Raw genomic sequence first — 22,935 nt, forward strand, 5'->3', positions numbered from 1 at the left:
CAGTGTTACCAGCTAGACGGATTGAGTGACGACAGTGTTACCAGCTGGGGGGGAGAATGATGTAACACTGACCACGGTTAGGTGAGGCAAGGGGGGGGGTAGGAGACAGGTGTGTAAGGCTTCCTAACCTTTGAACAACTTAAACATCAATACTAAAACAACCTTACGTTAATTTTTTCCTCGTAAACAAAGAAACAAAACATAACGTAACAACTATAATTACACCGTATAGTCACAAGGCAATTATGACGCCATTTTGGAATTATTTATCGCCGTGTTCAATCAATTGTCCTTTACGGTAGAGTCTCTGTGTAATTCTGAAGCCATTTTATACCTCTGGCTCCCATGCGGTATTATGCAGTTTAGTCTTAGTGGAATTTTGACGCCATTTTGTTTGTTTACCCTTTCTGTTATATCAGCTGACGTGAAAAATTTAACAACCGGAATGACTGAGAGAGAGAAGGAGAGGTGAGGGGGTGGAGGAGGGGAAGAGGGGAGAGGAAGAGAAGGAAGAAAAGAAGAAGGAAGAGGAGGAAGAAAGGAGGAGGAGGACGAAGAGGAGGAAGAAGAGGAAGAGAAAGAAGAGAAGAGGAGGAGGAGGAGGAGGAGGAAGAGGATGGGGAATGGGGTGGAGGAAGAGGAAGAGGAGGAAGAAAAGGAGGAGGAAGAAAGAAGAGGAAGAAAGAAGAGGAAGAGGAGGAGTAAGAGGATACGTCAATGGCCACTCACCCAGCAGACAGTTCACCTCTGAGATCAATCTATGTAATACACACACTTAGAAGGCCTCCACCCACCCACACACACACACACACACACACACACACACACACACACACTACACTGATGAGCTAACGTATTAATTTGTGGTGTCGTTTTTACGGGAGAATTATCGTACCTCGACACAACACCTGTATCGTACTCTCACCTGTGATTTTTTTTACCTTGTTAATTATATACCTAATCTAACCTTTACTTGTGTTAAGTTAATGGTTTAGGTTTATATTTCCTAGGTTACAGGTTTTATGTTGTCGTCACTAATGCAAATTACTGTACCTGTACTGATGTAATAGGTAGGTAATTAAATATAATATCCAGTTAATGAGGGATAGTGACTCACCTGTCTACCCCCCTCCCCCCTACCACCACCGTTATCATCACACACATATATCTGACACCATTACCACTATAGTGGTTCCTGACACCACCGCCGACATGTGACACCACCGCTATTAATAAACACACTGATTGGTGACACTACTATTACCACCACACTCACTTCTGCCACCACTACGACCACACTCACTTCTGCCACCACTACGACCACACTCACTTCTACCACCACTACCACCACCACTCACTTCTGCCACCACTACCACCACACTCACTTCTGCCACCACTACGACCACACTCACTTCAACCACCACTACCACCACACTCACTTCTACCACTACCCACCACACTCACTTCTGCCACCACTACCACCACTCACTCAACCACCACTACCACCACCACCACTTCTGCCTACACCACTACCTCACTTCTGCCACCACTACGACCCACACTCACTTCTGCCACCTACCACCACCACTCACTTCTACCACCACTACCACCACACTCACTTCTGCCACCACTACCACCACACATTTTTCTGCCACCACTACGACGCTTAATAAAACCACTGCATTCCCTTCTCAACCACCACTGCCAACACTCTGCCACCACTGACCATGGCTGGCACTCCCTCACTGACCACTAGTAAGTCTACACTGAGAACTGAAGACCGAGAGGGGGTAGTGGTGTGTGTGTGTGTGTGTGTGTGTGTGTGTGTGTGTGTGTGTGTGTGTGTGTGTGTGTGTGTGTGTGTGTGTCGTTTTGTTGATGTAGTAGTAGTAGATGTGGATGAGGTCTGTCTGTCCGTCTGTCTGTCTGTCTGTCTGTCTGTCTGTGTCTCCGTTCAGCAAGCAGAAAGGTGACTACTTCCAGAAAAAGTGGTGGGCAAGAGGTTGGGAAGAGGTAAAGGGGGGCAAGGGAAGGTGGAGGATGGGCAGAAGGATTTGAGGAGAAGGGGCAAGAGGGACGGGGAAGGGGCAAGGGGAAGGGGCAAAAGTGGACAGGACAGGGGACAGGAAACATGGGACAGGAAACATGGGACGGGGAAACATGGGACGGGGAAACATGGGACAGGAAACAGGGTACAGGGCAGGGTGTGGATCAGATCCTTCGATATAACCTCTTAGCCTGGGGTGTGGCTTCATCTTCTGGCTCAGGAGGGCGAGGAAGAGGAGGGGGAGAGGAAGGGAAGAGGGGAGGGAAGGGGAGGGAGGAGGAAGGGGGGTGTAAGAGTGGAGGAGGGAGGAGGGAGGAGAGAGAGAGATAATATATGAGAAGATAAGGATCATGTAAGGTCGCCTCTCTCTCTCTCTCCTAAAGGTCCACCAACAACCCCTACAACCATCACAATCACCATCACTTACAACTATCACCACCATCACAACTCCAAACATCATCATCCAAACCTTTCAAGAATCTCTTCGTCATTCACTATCGTCACCATCAGCAGCAGCGGCAGACCCACATCATCATCATCATCGTCACCATCAGAGGGGTAGCCTGCGTCAGCGTCGCCTGCGGGAGTGAAGATGAACTATGACTTAGATAAGATAAAGAAAAGAGAGAGAGAGAGAGAGAGGCTTGTATCTCTCTCTCTCTCTCTCTCTCACAATAGTCTATGAGAATACTTTATAACAATACTCACAAAAACACAAACGTAACATCACACACACACACACACACACACAACATACATAAACTGAATCATTAACTGCTTAAATACAAATAAAACCACCAATTAACCTCCCAACTACCACGCCCACTTAACTACACTGGTTCGCTAAGCTTTCCTTCACTATTGAGCCAAATACATCACTTGAATACCACAACAATTAAAAAATATATAAATAAATAAAAAATCATAAAAAGTTGAAAAGGTCGATAAAAATGGCGGGGAATTGACCTATGTGGCGACGCTATCATTCTTACGTCTTATCTCTGCCGTACGATGACATATCAGCCAGACGTACGATAATATCACAGCCAGACGTACGATAACATCACAGCCAGGCGTACGATAACATCACAGCCAGGCGTACGATAACATCACAGCCAGGCGTACGATAACATCACAGCCAGGCGTACGATAACTTCACAGCCAGGCGTACGATAACATCACAGCCAGACGTACGATAACATCACAGCCAGGCGTACGATAACATCACAGCCAGACGTACGATAACATCACAGCCAGGCGTACGATAACATCACAGCCAGACGTATCACAGCCAGGCGTACGATAACATCACAGCCAGACGTACGATAACATCACAGCCAGGCGTACGATAACATCACAGCCAGACGTACGATAACTAAACACACAGGAGACAACGCCGCACTAGACAGCCTGACGGACAGTGAGGAAGCCGGATAAGGGCGTGTCGGATTAGCACATTTTTTGCTGCTTCGTATACAGTGAAACCTCTATATAACGGACTCCCCTATACATAGTCCGTTAGAAGGGGGAGTTTCATATATAACGGATTCACGATATAACGTTTTTTTTCATATCTATATAGTTCGTGTGTGTGTGTGTGTGTGTGTGTGTGTGTGTTATGTACGTGGGGGGTAAAATCATCTCTTTATAGACGCTCATCATCACCCACCACGAAATGTGTTATGAAAATTGAAGAGGAAATGGAGAGGTGAATGATAAGTATTTGTTTATGATGGTGATGAGTTATAGTGTCTGTCTGTCTGTCTGTCTGTCTGTCTGTCTGTCTGTCTCTGTCACTATTTCCATCATTATTCACTACATATATTTCATTTTTTAATAAACCAGATGATGAAGATTATAAAACACAAAAATATTCCCTTAAAAAAAATATCAAAATTTACATAAAACTATAAAATAAAAATTCCTTCAGGGTTGAACTTAAAGAAAAAAAGTATGAAAGAAAACGTATGGTATAAGAGGGGAGACTCCACTATATTAGGGCTCTTCGTGGCACCTCGTCTTCAACCTAAGAGTGTATTATATTGGTTTTAATCCTCTTTTAGTAGACTTAAGGTGTGGTGTTTATGGCTCTTTTTACGGTATAGATGCACTCACACCTCCGGGCGTATATATACACTTATACACGTGAACTATGGTGAAAATTTTCTTCCGGAGAATTTACAATGTTTAAAAAATTTTTTCTCTATATTAGCTGGGAAAATTACGATTATTTTTTTCTATTGAAGTCTCTATCTATCTATCTATCTATCTATCTATCTATCTATCTATCTATTTATCTACCTATATCTCTGTCTCTCCCTGTAAGCCTCTCGGTGGGGCGTCTATAGGACAACTGCGGCTCTTCCTCGTCAGTATTTGCCTGTGAGATGATGTTGCTCTTTGCCCCCTCCCACCCAGGCTAACTCTTAGTGATAAGTGACGTCGAATTATGACAGTAACTAGCCTCTAAAGGTCGAAATATGACAGTAACTTGCCTCTAAAGGTCGAAATATGACAGTAACTTGCATCTAAAGGTCGAAATATGACAGTAGCTTGCATCTAAAGGTCGAAATATGACAGTAACTTGCATCTAAAGGTCGAAATATGACAGTAGCTTGCATCTAAAGGTCGAAATATGACAGTAACTTGCATCTAAATGTTGAAATATGACAGTAACTTGCATCTAAAGGTCGAAATATGACAGTAACTTGCATCTAAAGGTCGAAATATGACAGTAACTTGCCTCTAAAGGTCGAAATATGACAGTAACTTGCATCTAAAGGTCGAAATATGACAGTAGCTTGCATCTAAATGTTGAAATATGACAGTAACTTCCATTTGAAAGTCTTAAAATTGTAACTCATACGTCCGCAGTTGTGCAAGGAAGGAGGAGTAGGAGAGACACCCTATTGCCTGCCAGTCATCCTGTCCAAGCTATCGTACAGCACTGAAACCGACTTAAACGTGAGGTAGAAAGGAGTTAACATGATCTAAGTTGAGGTCAATTGAACCCACATAACAAAACAACAGGCAAGGACAGAGATATTTAGTTAAGTCTACGGGACACACACTTCCATTTTCTATAACCTACATTTTTTTTCTGACTTAAAATTGTAACTACTACTATTATTACTACTACTACCACCACCCACCCAACTACTACCACTACTACCAAACTACCACTACTACCACTGTAACTACTACCACTGTAACTTACCACTGTAACTACTACCACCAAACAACACCACTGTAACTACACCACTACTACCACTGTAACTACTACCACTACTACCACTGTAACTACTACCACTGTAACTACTACTCACCTCAATTACAACTTAACTACTACTACCACCGTAACTACTACCACTACTACCACTGTAACTACTACCACTACTACCACTGTAACTACCACCACTACTACCACTGTAACTACTAACCACTACTACCACTGCAATCTACCAATTAACTACTACCACCACTACTACCACTGTAACTACTACCACCACTACCACTACCTCTACCACCACTGTAACTACTACCACTGTAACTACTACCACTGTAACTACTACCACCGTAACTACTACCACTACTACCACTGTAACTACTACCACTACCACCACTGTAATCACCACTGTAATACTACCAACGCAACTACTACCACTACCGTAACTACTACCACCACCAACTACCACCACCAACTACCACTGTAACTACTACCAACTACCAACACCACTACAACCACTACCACTACTACCACTGTAACTACTACCACTACTACCACTGTAACTACTACCACTGTAACTACTACCACTACTACCACTGTAACTACTACCACTACTACCACTGTAACTACTACCACTACTACCACTGTAACTACTACCACTACTACCACTATAACTACTACCACTACTACCACTGTAACTACTACTACTACTAATAATAATAATAATAATACCACCAGTACTTGTTCTTTATATAAACTTACACAAATTAACTTCGACAACCATACACACAGAAACATACACATGACAACACATATACAACTACACGTAGCTTTCTCAATTTCTGGTAAATATATATTAATTATTGTCATTACCTCAGCACACCTGACCTAGCTCTCCTCCCTGAAAACACAACCCTACCTCAACCATGTCTAGGCCAGTATACCCATTTCTTGTGGTTCATTCTTCGAGTTTAATTAACTTTTCTAAAATTCGTAAGTGTGTCAGCCTGAGGTGGGCGGAGTCATAACCCCCCCTCCACCCCACCCCCCTTCTCTCCTCCCAATGTCAACAAAGACGTCGCGTTCCTTCCCCTCACACTACCACGAAGGATTCACGACCCAAAGACACTCGTAAATAAAGGTTAATATGATCTCAACTTCCTTTAACCTCAATGTCCTTTATGCAATGGAGACGAAAATAGACCACCGTTTTGTATCGTTTATTTTTTCCCAGATTTTTTTTTTCCATCCTTATTTTCCATTTAAGGGAAATATCACTGAACGTTGATAAGATGGATAAAGAACGATATATTAAGGGAATTTTCTGTATCTGTGTTAGTGAAGATTATTTGCAGTAGTTTTGTTTCACTGGTTTTCGATGATGTTTCTAATTGTTGTGGCGTATATCGAGGGTATTTTTTCTTAATGGTGTTAGACTGTTAGAGGTTTGTTTTGATCGTTAATAGAGAGAAATGGTCTCGTTTAGTATACTCTCTTACCATTATCGTCAGACTGTGATTATTTTTGTGACGGTGTGGAATATATGTATTTTCCCAGGGCCTAGACAGACAGACAGACAGACAGACAGAGGGGGACAAAGATAAAAGAAAAACAGAGAAAGAGACAGAGAGACAGACAGACAGACAAACACAAAGAAAAAGAGAAACACAGACAGACAGACATACAGAGAGAGAGAAAAAAAAAAAAAAAGAGAGAGCTCACTGTATAACAATTCTTCACTAGGTTACATACTCGTACACAATATTCATTAGTCATAAGTGTCAAAAATGAGTCACATATGTACACCTGTGAAGAATTAGTCATAAATGTACACCTGTGAGGAATGAGTAGTGTGTGTGTGTGTGTGTGTGTGTGTAGTATTTCCTAAATAACTAAAACCTCCAGTTCTTTACGGTGAAATTTAAGCTATAGAAGAAGAAGAAGAAGAAGAAGGAAGACAAATTGACCCTCGTCCTCCTCAGAAAATTGACACGTCTTTCCCGCCATTATTGCCCTTGTGTTGACATTCTCGTTTTCTATGTCTCATTGGGGGTGACTTCTTCATATCTCACCCAAGAACAGGAAGAGAGGGAGAGGTAAAGGGTGAAAGAAGGGAAAGAAGAGATAGATAGAGAGAGAAAGTAAATGAGATGAGATAGGAGAGAGAGAGGGGAGGTAAAGGAGAACGGAATGGAGACAGGCAGAAAACTGAAAGGATAGATGAGGGAGGGAAGGTAGGGAAGGAAGGAAGGAAGGAAGGAAGGAAGAAGGAAGGAAGGAAGGGGCGAGGGATGGAGGGAGATGGAGGGGTGAGGAGGGGACAACTCAGATCTGAAAGAGGTATTGTCCTCATAACTCTACGTAGACGAGGCTCTACCTTCCTCCCCCTCCATCCCTCCACCCTCACACCTTCAAGGCTTATAAACAACATAACAAAAGAGCATCGCGTCACTAACACATAAACATGGAGGACGCGAAAATAAAAACAAATACAACAAAGACAAGAGTTAATTTACACACACACACACACACACACACACACACACACACACTGAGGAATACCGTGAATCTTCAAAATAAATAAACCAAAATAAAAGTGAAAAATATTTATAAATTCCATAACTCGCCTCATAAACAAATGACTATCACGAACGCAACATCACCATGACAACAACAGCTACCCAGGAGTATAAGATTATAGTGACACATTGTACAAACTCTTCGGTGACCTGTGAAATCATATGGAAGCCTCGTGAAATATATAGAAACCTTTGAAACAGTTAAGAAACCTCCCTACACCCCCCCCCCCACCCCCATCGGAAAGGCTTCAAAAGTTAGGGAAGCGTTGATAACCGATACATTAATTAACTTCTACGAAAGGTTTGGGAGACTGTTTTGTGACTCTTCGTAAACAATGGGAATGTTTGGTTAAGAAACTACCACCACTACTACTACCACTACCACCTCACCACCTCACCCCCACTCGCCACCAATCTCAATCTCCCCACTCACCACCACCACCACCACTAACCACTACCACCACCACCCCACTACCACCACCACTACCCTCACTACCACCCTCACCCCCACTCCCATTACCACTACCACCCTCCACACGCTATACCACCACAACCCGCTACCACCACCACCTCCCACCATCCTTACCACCACCACCACTATCCATACCATCACCACCCCCATCCCTACCACCCTCACCACTACCACTAATACACCCTCTGACCTACCCAAGAGACTCATCCATACACCCGCCTGTCACCCACCCTCAGCCAAATAGCCCTGATGGTCACCCACCCTCACCTGGCCCTACACCTATCCTCGACCCCCAAGACCTATCCCTAAAGTAGCCCCATGACCTACTATCCTCAACCAAGCCCTGAAGTGTGCCATGGCCTTGAACAAAGCCCTGAAGTGTGCCATGGCCCTGAACCAAGCCCTGAAGTGTGCCATGGCCCTGAACCAAGCCCTGAAGTGAGCCATGGCCCTGAACCAAGCCCTGAAATGTGCCATGGCCCTGAACCAAGCCCTGAAGTGAGCCATGGCCCTGAACCAAGCCCTGAAGTGAGCCATGGCCCTGAACCAAGCCCTATACAGGAGCCACTACACAAGGGAGGGGTTAAGACAACAGATGAAGTGTATCAGGGAAGAGAAATGATGGATTGTATTGTTGGTTAATTAAGTGTGGGATATATCTAAGGCAGTCTGAGACCCACGGGAGGTGAGGTGAGGGGGGGGGAACAGGGGAGGGAAGTAGGGAGCAGAGGAGGTGAATGGAGGGAATGAAGGAGGAATGGAGGGAACAAGGAGGGAAGGAGGGAGAGAGAATTACTGCAGAACGCCACACCCAGCCTATCCATCTAACTGCCTAATTCTTGACACTTCAATTATACCATAACTATCGACGCACTACTACTACTACTACTATCACCTTACCATGACCACCACCAACTCCTACCATCACTTTGACTATCATCACCACCACCACCACTACCACTACCACCACCACCACCACCACTATCACCACCACCACCACCACCTTCCCTCAAGTGGGTTCACGGTGGCCAGATTGACCTAACCCTCAAAGACTCTCTTATCTTATTAACACCAACTCTCTCTCTCTCAGCGGCGGAGTTAACGCTTGGGAATAAGTGTGCGCGCGCCCGCGCGCGCGCGCGTGTGTGTGTGTGTGTGTGTGTGTGTGTGTCTTTTTCTCTCACACACACACACACACACATAAAACATCATCACCGTGGAGACGAGAAGGCTGCCTCCACACATTAAACACCATCTCTCTCTCTCTCTCTCTCTCTCTCTCTCTCTCTCTCTCTCTCTCTTCAGGAATCAAAACACTGACCTGAGAATCTACTGAGAAAGCCAAACGTTGCCATGGAGACGAAACACTCAACTTTACGAAGACAATGATAATGATAATAAGAATAAGAAGAATATGAAGAAGAGCAACAACAAGAACAAGAAAAATAACAGAAACAACAGCAACATGAATAAACAATATTATCTCTCTATTCATTTCTATTTACTCACAGATAACCTAACCTAGCCTAACCTAACCTAACCTAACCTAAATCAAATATCACCTAAACATACAAACCCCGCCAGCGGACATTTACCATCTCTGGGTAAATAAATATCCAACTGGAAATTAACGTAGTCACCGCTGAACACTGTCTCATGTCACCGTTTTCTTTACCATAAATAATAAAAAAAATAAAACTCGGTGTTATAATTTGCATGAACTGTTACCATGTCGATATTTGGGTTAATTTTGGCGTTGATTTGCACTGATTATTTATTATTATTATTATTATTTTTACAAATTAGACCTTGAATTATGTTGATCAAATCCTTAAACCCGGGTTTAAGTTAATTTGGGAACATACATACATACATAAATATATACATACATACATACATACATACGTACACACAGACATACAGGCAGACAGACATACACACAGACAGACATATACACCTAACACAGACATAACAACAACTACTGACTGACTTCCAACAATCTAGAGTCTAAAACAGCAAGAATTCGTCCAAACACACACACACACACATCAGCTTGTTAGTAAAGTTCGCTGGGGTAGTGATGGTGAGGGAGGATGAGGGATTGTCGTCATTATCACCATCATTTACTATCACCATCACCTCCATCATCATCATCATCATCACCATCATTATCACCACCATTATCACCACCACCATCGCCACCATCATCATCACCACCATCATCATCACCACCATTATCACCACCATTATCACCATCATCACCACCATCATCACCACCATCAGCTCACACCATCACCATCATCATCAGCTCACACCATCACCATCATCATCACCACCACCATTATCATCATCACCACCACCATCACCACCATCATCACCACCATTATCACCATCATCACCACCATCATTATCACCACCATTATCACCACCACCATCACCACCATCATCATCACCACTATCATCATCACCACCACCATCATCACCACCATTATCACCACCATCAGCTCACACCATTGTATTTCCTCTCAATTATTACGCTAATTATACTCCCAAGCTGTGACGGTATGGCGGTTAGCCCACCCGTCACCTCTACCCGTCTCCTTCACCCGTCACTTTCACCCGTCACCTCCCACCCGTCACCACACCTTCACCCGTCACCTCCCACCCGTCACTTTTACCCGTCACCACTTATAAGATTTTGTAAGAGAAAAGAAGTAGGTAAGGAGGAGGAGGAGGAGGAGGAGGCAAGTAGACACAGGTGAGGAGGAGGAGGAAGAGACAGGTAGACACAGATGAGGAGGAGGAGACAGGAGGAGACAGATGAGACAGGGAGGTATATTAGTAGTGGGCGTGGCAGACTGTGTGACCAGAGTGATCAACATCGTCAGGTAGTATCAGGTAACCTACATAACCTATACCTGTTGCACCTCCAATTAACACACAGACAGGTATACATACACTATACATATGTAACGAAATATACACACCTAAGTATTATTATTAAGTGTCCAATTACTCCCAACAGGTGTATCGACAGCCTCTCAAGGATCTTCTCACCTGTGCCGCCAAATGACTTGTCAACTAAATGAAAGGTGTAAGCAAGGCACCATCACTACCACCACCACTACAACAGGAGGTGTGTGTGTGTGACTCTCAACACTGGACTCCACGTGAAAACAAGTTGGAAGGGAGGAAAGAATTCACTCTCAACTTTGCCTTACAGATTCAGTCCCCCCAAACTTTAAGCTTGCCTCAGCCAATACGGGTTTTGTGGGTCTGTTTTTGTGGGTGACTAATAAACTAAGCGGTTGTAATATATTAATTCTATGTTGGTAAGCTTTATTTGTTAACTTTTTTACTCCCTAAGCTTTATTTGTTAACTTTTTTTTACTCCATAAGCTTTATTTGTTAATTTTATACTTAACTGAGCCATTTTCACCTTTATTTTAGTCACATGTTAAAACTGATCAATATAATGTGTTTTGAGTGCAGGTATTTCAATGGTAAAGAACAGGTAAATTAAACTACGTCTCACATTACTGGGCCAGGTGAGAGGTCTTGGGTACTAGGCCAGGTGCGAGGTCTTTGGGTACTAGGCCAGGTGAGAGGTCTTTGGGTACTAGGCCAGGTGAGAGGTCTTTGGGTACTGGGCCAGGTGAGAGGTCTTTGGGTACTGGGCCAGGTGAGAGGTCTTTGGGTACTGGGCCAGGTGAGAGGTCTTTGGGTACTAGGCCAGGTGAGAGGTCTTGGGTACTACAGGTAATATCAACACCCTTCATCTGTTTCCTTAAGGGTTGAAGCTGATGTCTCATGCCATAGATCGATTAGAGTAGAGGCAGTACCTGGTTCACCTGCCGTCCCCCCCCCCCTTGTCTTCACCTGCACTGGGGGACCTCCTACCTACCTTCCTCTACACTGAGGGACCTCCTACCTACCTTCCTCTACGCTGAGGGACCTCCTACCTACCTTCCTCTACCCTGAGGGACCTCCTACCTACCTTCCTCTACCCTGAGGGACCTCCTACCTACCTTCCTCTACACTGAGGGACCTCCTACCTACCTTCCTCTACACTGAGGGACCTCCTACCTACCTTCCTCTACCTTGGGGGACATCCTACCTACCTCCTACTACCTTGGGGGACCTTCTGATACAACACACCGACACCCAAACAAAGACCCACACACACACACACACTTACCAGGACTTACCGACCTACCCCTGACTCTGCCATGCGGCGTTTCGGAGAATGGGTATCCCTGGACTGAAGTGATCACGGTAGACGATGTGCAGAACAAGTGGGATAATTACCTGGACACTATCACCAAAGCCTACCACCACTTCTTTCCAGCCAAGACACTGAGGATCCACCCCGATGATGTCCCGTGGATTGCACCCCGAATCAAAAGACTAAATGAGCAGCGCAACAAGGCATACTACACCAACAACCGCCTGTACAAAAGTCTACGTAACCAAGTCATCAGGAAAATCAAGTCAGACAAGAAGTCTTATTATCTCAGGAAGGTGCACGACCTCAAGGAGGTCGGCATCGGTCAGTGGTACTCTAAGGTAAAAGATCTCTGTGGTCTTAACCGTCAGTCTCCCACATTTCCTGTTATCGCTCATTAACCAAGTGAGGAGGCAGCTGAGATAATTAATAACCACTTTGCTACCATATGTTATACCCTACCCCGTCTTGACCTCACTCTCCTCTCGGCCTACTTAGCTTTCCCCTCCCTCCCCCCCATCCAGTGTTCAACCATTTGAAATTGCCAACAAATTCCTCAAATTTAAATCCAAATGCTCTACAACCCCAATTGACCTCTCAATCAAAAATTTACAAGGAGTTTGCAGTCGAACTTGCCACCCCCCTCTGTTCTATTATTAATGCATCCCTCACACAAAGCAAATGCCCCAATGAATGGAAAACCGCATTTGTCACCCCTATCCTCAAGGTCCCCACCCCACAGTCCCCTAGTGACCTCAGGCCAGTTGCCATTACCCCCATACCCAGTCTACTCTGTGAAGACTTTGTTTATGAATGGGCACTTACTAGTATTTATCAGTCAATTGATCCACAGCAATTTGGCAATATGAGGACCTCCTAGCAGTCTGCCAAACTCCTGGGTGTAACTATAGACCATAAACAGGAAAGGAAGGCCCATGTAAACAACTTTATCAAGGCAGCCTCGTAACAACGCATTTATACTCCCAGAATTAACGTATGCGTCACCAGCCTGGTCGTCTTCTCTCAATTCCACCCAACAACGTCAGCTAGAGAAGGTACAGAAGAGGGCCTGCAGAATCATGCTAGGCGCAGAATACTCCGGCTACACCAACGCTCTCTCCACCCTGGAAATGCCATCCCTCAGTGACTACCACCACTACCACGCACTAGCAGGGTTTGGTAGTGGACTACTGCACCATCCTCGTCATCGCCACCTCCTGCCACCTGCAGTTCCCCGCCCACCTCGCGCAGTACGCCACTACAACAAAATTCAGCCCATAAGAGCCCGCACTGATAGATATAAGAATAGCACCATCCCATCTATTGTTAAAATAATAAACAACTCCTGATTTATGTACTGTACAGCCCTGTAAATGAATTGAACGTATATTATTATGCCTAAATCACATGTAAGTTTGTATATTTTCAGCCACCGGCTGCAACTCTATTAATAAACCGTTTATTATTATTATTATTATTATTACACCCACCCACACACACACCAAGTGGAGGGACTCGATAACATGAAGGAGAGCAACTTTGATCAAACCCACACACACACATCACAGCTCTGCCTTATGTCTTTGAAGGGCGAGTTTCATATCCTTTCACGCTTGTCGATCTTCGTCACACACACACACGAGCGTATAGAAAATCTTCGTTGAGCGATGGCTGTTTTGATAGGTTACGTCTCGCTAATGTTTCTGATCACAGCAACAACAACCACTTATCATAACAAGAACCTATATTGGCAATTTACAACCTACAACCACAACACTACAACCACACCTCAAATTTACAACCTACACCCCCACAACCACTACTCATACAATAATTAAGTGGCTAGCCAGGTTGAGGGTCTCCACTTTAAACGAGGCGTGGGTCAATAAACTCACCAGGGCGTTCACTACTGCTCACACTGGCGTTCACTATTGCTCACACTGGCGTTCACTATTGCTCACACTGGCGTTAACTACTGCTCACACTGGCGTTCACTATTGCTCACACTGGCGTTAACTACTGCTCACACTGGCGTTCACTATTGCTCACAACTGGCGTTCACTATTGCTCACACTGGCGTTCACTATTGCTCACACTGGCGTTCACTAATGCTCACAACTGGCGTTCACTGTGCTCACACTGGCGTTCACTATTGCTCACCCTAGCGTTAACTACTGCTCACACTGGCGTTCACTATTGCTCACACTGGCGTTCACTATTGCTCACACTGGCGTTCATTACTGCTCACACTGGCGTTCACTATTGCTCACACTGGCGTTCACTGCTCACACTGGCGTTCACTACTGCTCACACTGGCGTTCATGCGGGAAAGTAATGTTCATGGTCATCCTTGTGTACAGACAGACAGACAGACAGACAGACACATACAGATAACGAAAGACAAATACGCAGACATCAATACCAAATCAGACCAACACAGAGATCGCTATATCCCCTCCCCCCCACCTCGTCCTCGAAGTATCACCTACCACCCACCTCGTCCTCGAAGTATCAGATGTTGAAGGGCAGTACAATGAACTCAACTCAGTTACTTGAAGATGAAAAACTGGAGAAATTGCTCAAGAATATAACCTCTTATTGGTCGAGTATTAGATCACTGGGCCAAGGAGGTGTTGGAGGGGGAGTTGTCAGGTTGTTGTGGAGTTGTTGATGGGGTGGAGTTGGAGGGGAGGTTGGTTGTTGGGTTGTGGAGCGGAGGGAGGTTGTTGGGGTTGTGGGAGTTGGAGGGAGGTTGTTGTGGGTTGTGGAGTTGGAGGGGAGGTTGTTGTGGGTTGTTGGAGGGAGGGAGTGGGTGGAGTTGGAGGAGGTTGTTGTGGGTTGTTGGAGGGGGGTTGTGGTTGTTTGGGGGAGGTTGTTCTGGGTGTGTGGTTGGAGGGTTGTTGTGGGTTGTGGAGTGGAGGGTTGTTCTGGGTTGTGGAGTTGGAGGGAGGTTGATGTGGGTTGTGGAGTTGGAGGGGGTTGTTGTGGGTTGTGGAGTTGGAGGGGGTTGTTGTGGGTTGTGGAGTTGGAGGGGGTTGTTGTGGGTTGGAGTTGGAGGGGAGGTTGTTTGTGGGTTGTGAGTTGGAGGGAGGTTGATGTGGGTTGTGGAGTTGGAGGTGCGGTTGTTGTGGATTGTCAGGTAAGTTGTTATGAAGGCTGTGTCTAATTACTGTTATATCTTATCATTTTCTCTCATCTCCTCATCTTTATCAATTTCTCCACACACACACCATCACACACACACACACACACATCACACACACACACACACACACACACACACACACACACACACACAATCCCCAACACAATCTCCTAAAACCTCCCCCCCTCCCTAGATTTCTTTCCCTGCCTTAATGAAGGATATTTTCCTCTAGATCTCACCCATTCAGTCGACTTTCTCATCACCCTCTCATCTCACCACCACTGCTCGTCACCTCACTTTCCTTGATATATATATACCCCCCACCTCTCTCTCTAATAAGCTAGTTAATGTAGGTGGTGTTTGTAGTTGGCCAAAGTGCTATGGCTAGACTAGTGTGCTGAAAGGCCAAACTATATTCCCATCTGCCCCGTGTAAACATTGACTAGAGGAGGTGGGGGGAAGAGGGTGGCGGTGGGGGGGAGGAGGGGGGAGGAGAGGGGAGAGGGAGAGAGGGGATGACTTAAATTAATTAATTATCTTTACACCAACCAAACATTAACACGGTGGCTTCCATACGACACCTTATTATTATTATTATTATTATTATTATCTCTCTCTCTCCACCCCTCCCATCTGACCTCCCACCACCCTCCTCCTCTCCCCCTCCACCTCTCCCATCACCCTCCCCCCACCTGACCTCCCACCCCTCCCTCCCCTCCCTCCTCCCTCCCACCTGACCTCCCCACCCCTCCCACCTGACCTCCTCCCACCTGACTCTATCAACCATTACGGTACATTCATGGGAACAAGTGGACAATTTGACAGCAGTAAGACCCATGTCCCAATACAGATAGAGAGATATTGAGAGATAGAGACAGAGAGACAAGAAGCACAGAGAGAGAGACAAGAAGCAGAGAGAGAGAGAGAGACAAGAAGCAGAGAGAGAGAGAGAGAGAGAGACAAGAGAGAGAGAGAGAGAGAGAGAGAGCCACTACTGAACTTTGACCTCATGTGTAATGTATGTATGTATGTATGTATGTATGAGATGCAAGGAAATTACCGTGTGGGTTGTGAAATAATGAAGAGGTGAAGCAAGGGAGACAAATAAGACGCAACTCACAAACAATAACAAGAACAACAAAGACAAAAGCGAAACACAGAAATAGTCTTAGAGAGAGAAAAAAAAGAGAGTGAGAAAGAGAGAGAAAATGAAAGAAAAATGAGTGCGTAGGCGACAACACAGCCACCACACACAATAACAGCATCGCGAACAAACAAACACACACACACACACACACACACACACACACACACATACACACAGCGTTCTAGAAAATAATAATAATAATAATAATAATAAAAAAACAAAGGAAAAATAAAACAAAATCCTACAAATAGAAATAAATAAACAAAATCTCAGATATAAAACACTCAAATGTTTCCTTATTGTATGACGAAATAAATCATTCTAAATAAACCAGTTTTTTTCTTCAATAAAATACCAAAGAAAACCTCTCTCTCTCTCTCTCTCTCTCTCTCTTGAAGTGACTTAAATAAATAGAAAATGGATAATTGTTGGGGGAACCCGGAAGAGGAAAATGCTTTACCTAATAGTATAAACAATGTAAACTGGAACGATCATTGTAGAGTCTAGGATTAACTTCACTACTACACTAAGTCAATCCCAGTGCTTGATAAATGTCTAAATACTAATTATTTTTTATTTGTTTATTATTTTATTCGCTTCTGTCTTGTTCATACCAAATTCTTACTTTTCATAGGTACAATTCACCACATCCATCCAGTTACTGTTTAGTCTCCCATGAAAGAAAGAAAACTGACTCGCGTTTCCGTCATCACAGTCAGTAAGTTCCCTTCACTAGTCCGTTTACAGGGGCTCGTCATAATAAACATTCCACAAATCATAGAGATATTTGTTTTAATATTCTTTTAGTTTGATTCTATAGTATGTAAACAAACACGGGACTGCCACACTGCACAAAACCTAACGAGCCCCTGTAAACGCGGTAGTGAAGGGTACTGTAGCAACCAACGACGATGGTGGTGATATTGAGAGAGAGAGAGAGAGAGACACTGCCTCCCAGAATCTCATCAATGCTAATACAGACTTAGTCCGCATCTTTTGCCAACGCCATTCAACGCTTACAAATAATATTTCCCAAATTAATTAACACGCTTTGTTGGAATTCCGCCAGCTGAGTTATTTTCCATTTTATTTTTTTTTTAGCATCTCTCTCTCTCTCTCTCTCACACACGATGGCAGAAAGGAGGTGGGGAAGTGTGGGCCCAGGGATAGGTTAGGATGAAGGAAGGGAATGAGTATAATTAGGAAGGTGGTAAGGGGTAGAGGGTAAGGGGATGGGGTGGGGAGTGAGGCAAGGTAGGGGTAAAAGGATGGGGTAGGGGGTAAAGAGGGCAAGGGTAGGGGTAAAGGGCAAGGGGTAGGGGTAAAGGGCAAGGGGTAGGGGAGTAAAGGGCAAGGGTGGGGTAAAGGGCAAGGGTAGGGGGTAAAGGGCAAGGGGTAGGGGGTAAAGGGGAAGGGGTTGGGGGTAAAGGGGAAGATGCTAAGGGGTCGAGAGGAAGGAAATAGGAACAAAGGGAAGGGGGATAGGGGTGAAGGCGATATCCTTTAATGAATTAGGGGGAGGTAGGGGGAAGAGGGGAAGGAGGGAGGGGGTAGGAGGAGGTAGGGGGCGTTCTTAAGGGGAGATATCCAATACTTCCTCTTATATGGTCAAGGTGTTCACTCTGTAATTAGTACCACTCACCTGAACAACAAGGTGGTGAAGACAGGCTCCCTTCTCTGCCTCTCTCTCCCTCCCTCTTCCTTCTTTATCTTCCTCTTCCTTTCCCCTCTCCTTCCTCTCCCTCTCTCCTTCACCCCTTCCTCCCTCTTTCCTTTCCTTCTGTCTCTCTCCTTTCCTCCCCTCCTCTCTCCCTTCCTTCATCCCCCTCCTCCCCCTCACCCCCCCACCTTCTCACTTCCCCTACACCTCACACTCACCCCCTTGACCGTCCGACCACCCAACAGGTGTATTGTTCCGTGTATAATGAGGAGGGGAGTTGAGAGGTGTAGGAGAGGGAGGTGAGAGGGAGGAGGGGGGGAGGAGGAGAAGGAGGGTAGGTAAGAAGAGGAGAAGGGGAAGAAGGGGAAGTGAAAGGTCATCTTCACCTTGACCCCATGACATTCTACCATTCCAAGGTCATGACCCTTCTCCCCCAGAGTGTCGCGTCTCGGGGGGGTGGGGGGGATGTGATGAGACCTCTCACCGATAGATGGCATTCCTCAACCCCACACGTTAATTAGGCGTCTGTTTATATGTGTGTGTGTCTCTCTCTGGCTTTTTCGCTTCTTGGTTAAAATTTCTCGTGTTTGTGTATTTCTGTAATGAGGATCTTGAGCTCGGGAAGTGTTGCTGTGGGAGGTGTTGCTGTGGAGGTGTTGTTGTGTGGGAGTGTTGCTGTGGGAGGTGTTGTGTGGGAGTGTTGCTGTGGGAGGTGTTGTTGCTGTGGGAGTGTTGATGTGGGAGGTGTTGCTGTGGGGGTGTTGTTGTGTGGGAGTGTTGCTGTGGGGGGTGTTGTTGTGGGGGTGTTGCTGTTGTACCTCATAGACAAAACTCTCTCTCTCTCTCTCTCTCTCTCTCAGTAAACGCCAAGGAGAACAGAACATCATTAATTAAATCTTACTATAAGATCAAACAACGCCCCCCCCCCCCAACCACCACCAACTCTCATTCCACGTCATCAATTATCAACCAATCAGAATCCAACGAATCCAACACCCTATACTTTCTGGTCACAGTTGGAATTCGAACCTGTTGTTGTGAGGTGTCGGATCCCAAATGCTTTCGTCCATTCAGCTTATCAAGGATCTGATATGTAAACAAACACTGATGATTCACTGTTTACTGTAGGAAGAAGAAAAGAGAAGAGAAGAAAATAGAGAGAGGAAAGAGAGAGACACAACGACCCAGGAATATTAATCTGTTTACACCCCCACCCCCACGCACCACCCACCCCACCCCCACACACACACAACTAATTACCACACACACACACACACACACACACACCTCCCACAACGAACGATAAGACACGAATGATGCTTTGAGGTCAACTGCCACACACCCCTCCCACCCCCTCTTTCACATCCCAGAACATCTGTTTTCCTACTCAATTTGAATTTGATTTTTTTTAATAATTAGTCTCATTAAATGACTTTGAAATTAATACACGAGTTATTAAATAATAATTCACATGCACGAACGAGGATATTAGGTAAAAAAGAAAGTACTGAGTAATTATATTTGTGAATTAATTGTGCCGTAAGAGGAATAACTGAGGCAATTAGAACACAAAATTTATCTTTACGGGTTGTTTATAAAGTCCCTTGATGCTTGTGTTTATAAAGTCCCTTGATGCTTGTGTTTATAAAGTCCCTTGATGTTTGTGTTAAAGTCCTTGATGTTTGTGTTTATAAAGTCCTTGATGTTGTGTTTATAAAGTCCCTTGATGTTTGTGTTATAAAGTCCCTTGATGCTTGTGTTTATAAAGTCCTTGATGTTTGTGTTTATAAAGTCACCTTGATGTTTGTGTTTATAAAGTCCTTGATGTTTGTGTTTATAAAGTCCCTTGATGCTTGTGTTTATAAAGTCCTTGATGTTTGTGTTAAGCATGATGTTTGTGTTTATAAAGTCCCTTGATGCTTGTGTTTATAAAGTCCTTGATGTTTGTGTTTATAAAGTCCTTGATGCTTGTGTTTATAAAGTCCCTTGATGTTTGTGTTTATAAAGTCCTTTGATGCTTGTGTTTATAAAGTCCCTTGATGTTTGTGTTTATAAAGTCCCTGATGTTTGTTTATAAAGTCCTTGATGTTTGTGTTTATAAAGTCCCTTGATGCTTGTGTTTATAAAGTCCCTTGATGTTTGTGTTTATAAAGCCTGATTGTGTTTCCTTGATTTTATAAAGTCCTTGATGTTTGTGTTTATAAAGTCCTTGATGCTTGTGTTTATAAAGCCTTGATGTTTGTGTTTATAAAGTCCTTGATGCTTGTGTTTATAAAGTCCCTTGATGTTTGTGTTTTAAAGTCCTTGATGCTTGTGTTATAAAGTCCCTGATGTTGTTTATAAAGTCACCTTGATGTTTGTGTTTATAAAGTCCCTTGATGCTTGTGTTTATAAAGTCCCTTGATGTTTGTGTTTATAAAGTCCTTGATGCTTGTGTTTATAAAGTCCCTTGATGTTTGTGTTTATAAAGTCACCTTGATGTTTGTGTTTATAAAGTCCCTTGATGCTTGTGTTTATAAGGTCCCTTGATGCTTGTGTTTATAAAGTCCCTTGATGTTTGTGTTTATAAAGTCCCTTGATGCTTTGTTATAACGGCTCTATTAAAATTATTTACTGTAACTTGTGAACGATATATCACAACTTGCCGCCATTACTATCTCTGGCCAGGTGATATCTCTGACCGGGCGATATTTTCATCTACCTTTAAATCTACCGCCCAACTTCATTTATCGTGATGGTGTCTACGTCTCTCTCACTCCGGCTGCTGTGCGATACTGAGAGAGACACACCGGCGTCATCAGGTATATATATATATAAGCGGTTCACGGCTGTCATAACTACGTCACAGCTGAGTCATCAACACGTCACTGTCATACGTCATCTATACGTCACTGTCAAACGTCATCAAAACGTCATCGCCAGCTCGACTATCACCATATCGTCTGATAACATTGAATAAATTACGTCACCATCAACCGTGTCTTAAATCACCATCTAGGAAGGAGAGAGAGAGAGAGAGAGAGAGAGAGAGAGAGAGAGAGAAGAGGAAGAGAGAGAGAGAGGGGGAATAGGGATAAGGTAGAAGAAAGGGAGGGAAGAAAGACGGGAGATAGAATAGGAAGGAGGGAGGGTGGAGGGAGCCAAAGAAGTAGGAAGATGGGAAGAAGGAGAGAGTAAGAGGGAGGAAGGAGAGAAGGGAAGGAGAGAAGGAAGAAAGGAATGAAGGAGGTAAGGAGGAAGAAAGAAAGGAAAGGAGGGAAGGAGGAAGAAAGGAAAGGAGGAAAGGAGGAAGGAAGGAAGAAGGGTGGAAGTGGAGAGAGAGTCAGTAAAGGAAGAGTAAAAGGTCAGAGTACAATCAATAAGACCTTTACTACTACTTTTATTACTACCACCACCACTATCACCACTACTACCACTACTACCACCATCGCTACCACCATCGCTACCACCACCACCATCACTATCACCACTACTACCACCATCACCACATCGATACCACTATTCACCATCACCACCCACAGCTTTAATTGTTCTCCAACTCTATACTACACTACACCATGCCTCCCTGCCGAGCCTTATAGTGTTGGAGGAGTCTTATTGTGGTGGTGAGTCTTATTGTGGTGGTGGTGAGTCTTATTGTGGTGGTAGTCATGGTGGTGGTAGAGTCTTATTGTGGTGGTGAGTCTTATTGTGGTGGTGGTGAGTCTTATTGTGGTGGTGACGGGGTCTATTGTGGTGGTGGTGAGTCTTATTGTGGTGGTGGTGAGTCTTATTGTGGTGGTGGTGAGTCTTATTGTGGTGGTGGTGAGTCTTATTGTGTGGTGGTGAGTCTTATTGTTGGTGAGTCTATTGTGGTGGTGGTGAGTCTATTGTGGTGGTGGTGAGTCTATTGTGGTGGTGGAGTCTATTGTGGTGGTGGTGAGTCTTATTGTGGTGGTGGTGAGTCTTATTGTGGTGGTGGTGAGTCTTAATGTGGTGGTGGTAGTCTTATTGTGGTGACGGGGTCTTATTGTGGTGGTGGTGAGTCTTATTGGTGGTGGTGAGTCTTATTGTGTGTGGTGGTGAGTCTATTGTGGTGGTGGAGTCTTATGTGGTGGTGGTGAGTCTAATGTGGTGGTGAGTCTATTGTGGTGGTGAGGGGTCTTATTGTGGTGGTGGTGGCGAGTCTTATTGTGGTGGTGGTGGTGAGTCTTATTGTGGTGGTGGTGGTGAGTCTTATTGTGGTGGTGGTGGTGGTGAGGTCTTATTGTGGTGGTGGTGAGTCTTATTGTGGTGGTGGTGGTGAGGGGTCTTATTGTGGTGGTGAGTCTTATTGTGGTAGTGGTGGTGGTGAGGAAGGTCTTATTGTATTGGTTGAGAGAGTCTTATTAGCTTATGAGTCTTATAGTAGACTCACTTAAGAAGGAAGTTGTCAGACCAGTGAGGGTGATACAG

General features: G+C 44.6%; 1 protein-coding gene across 1 annotated transcript in view; it reads right to left on the reverse strand.

Annotated features, from left to right (window-relative positions):
* LOC121855425 (membrane-associated transporter protein-like) overlaps positions 1-22,935 on the reverse strand; it is a 56,695-nt gene that overhangs the window by 25,235 nt on the left and 8,525 nt on the right. The window contains 1 exon segment of the mRNA XM_042350357.1: positions 2,517-2,625. The gene's annotated coding sequence lies outside the window, so the exon portion shown is untranslated.

This window comes from Homarus americanus, unplaced genomic scaffold, assembly GCF_018991925.1.
Source record: "Homarus americanus isolate GMGI-L3 unplaced genomic scaffold, GMGI_Hamer_2.0 scaffold45299, whole genome shotgun sequence".
Taxonomy (NCBI): Eukaryota; Metazoa; Arthropoda; class Malacostraca; order Decapoda; family Nephropidae; genus Homarus; species Homarus americanus.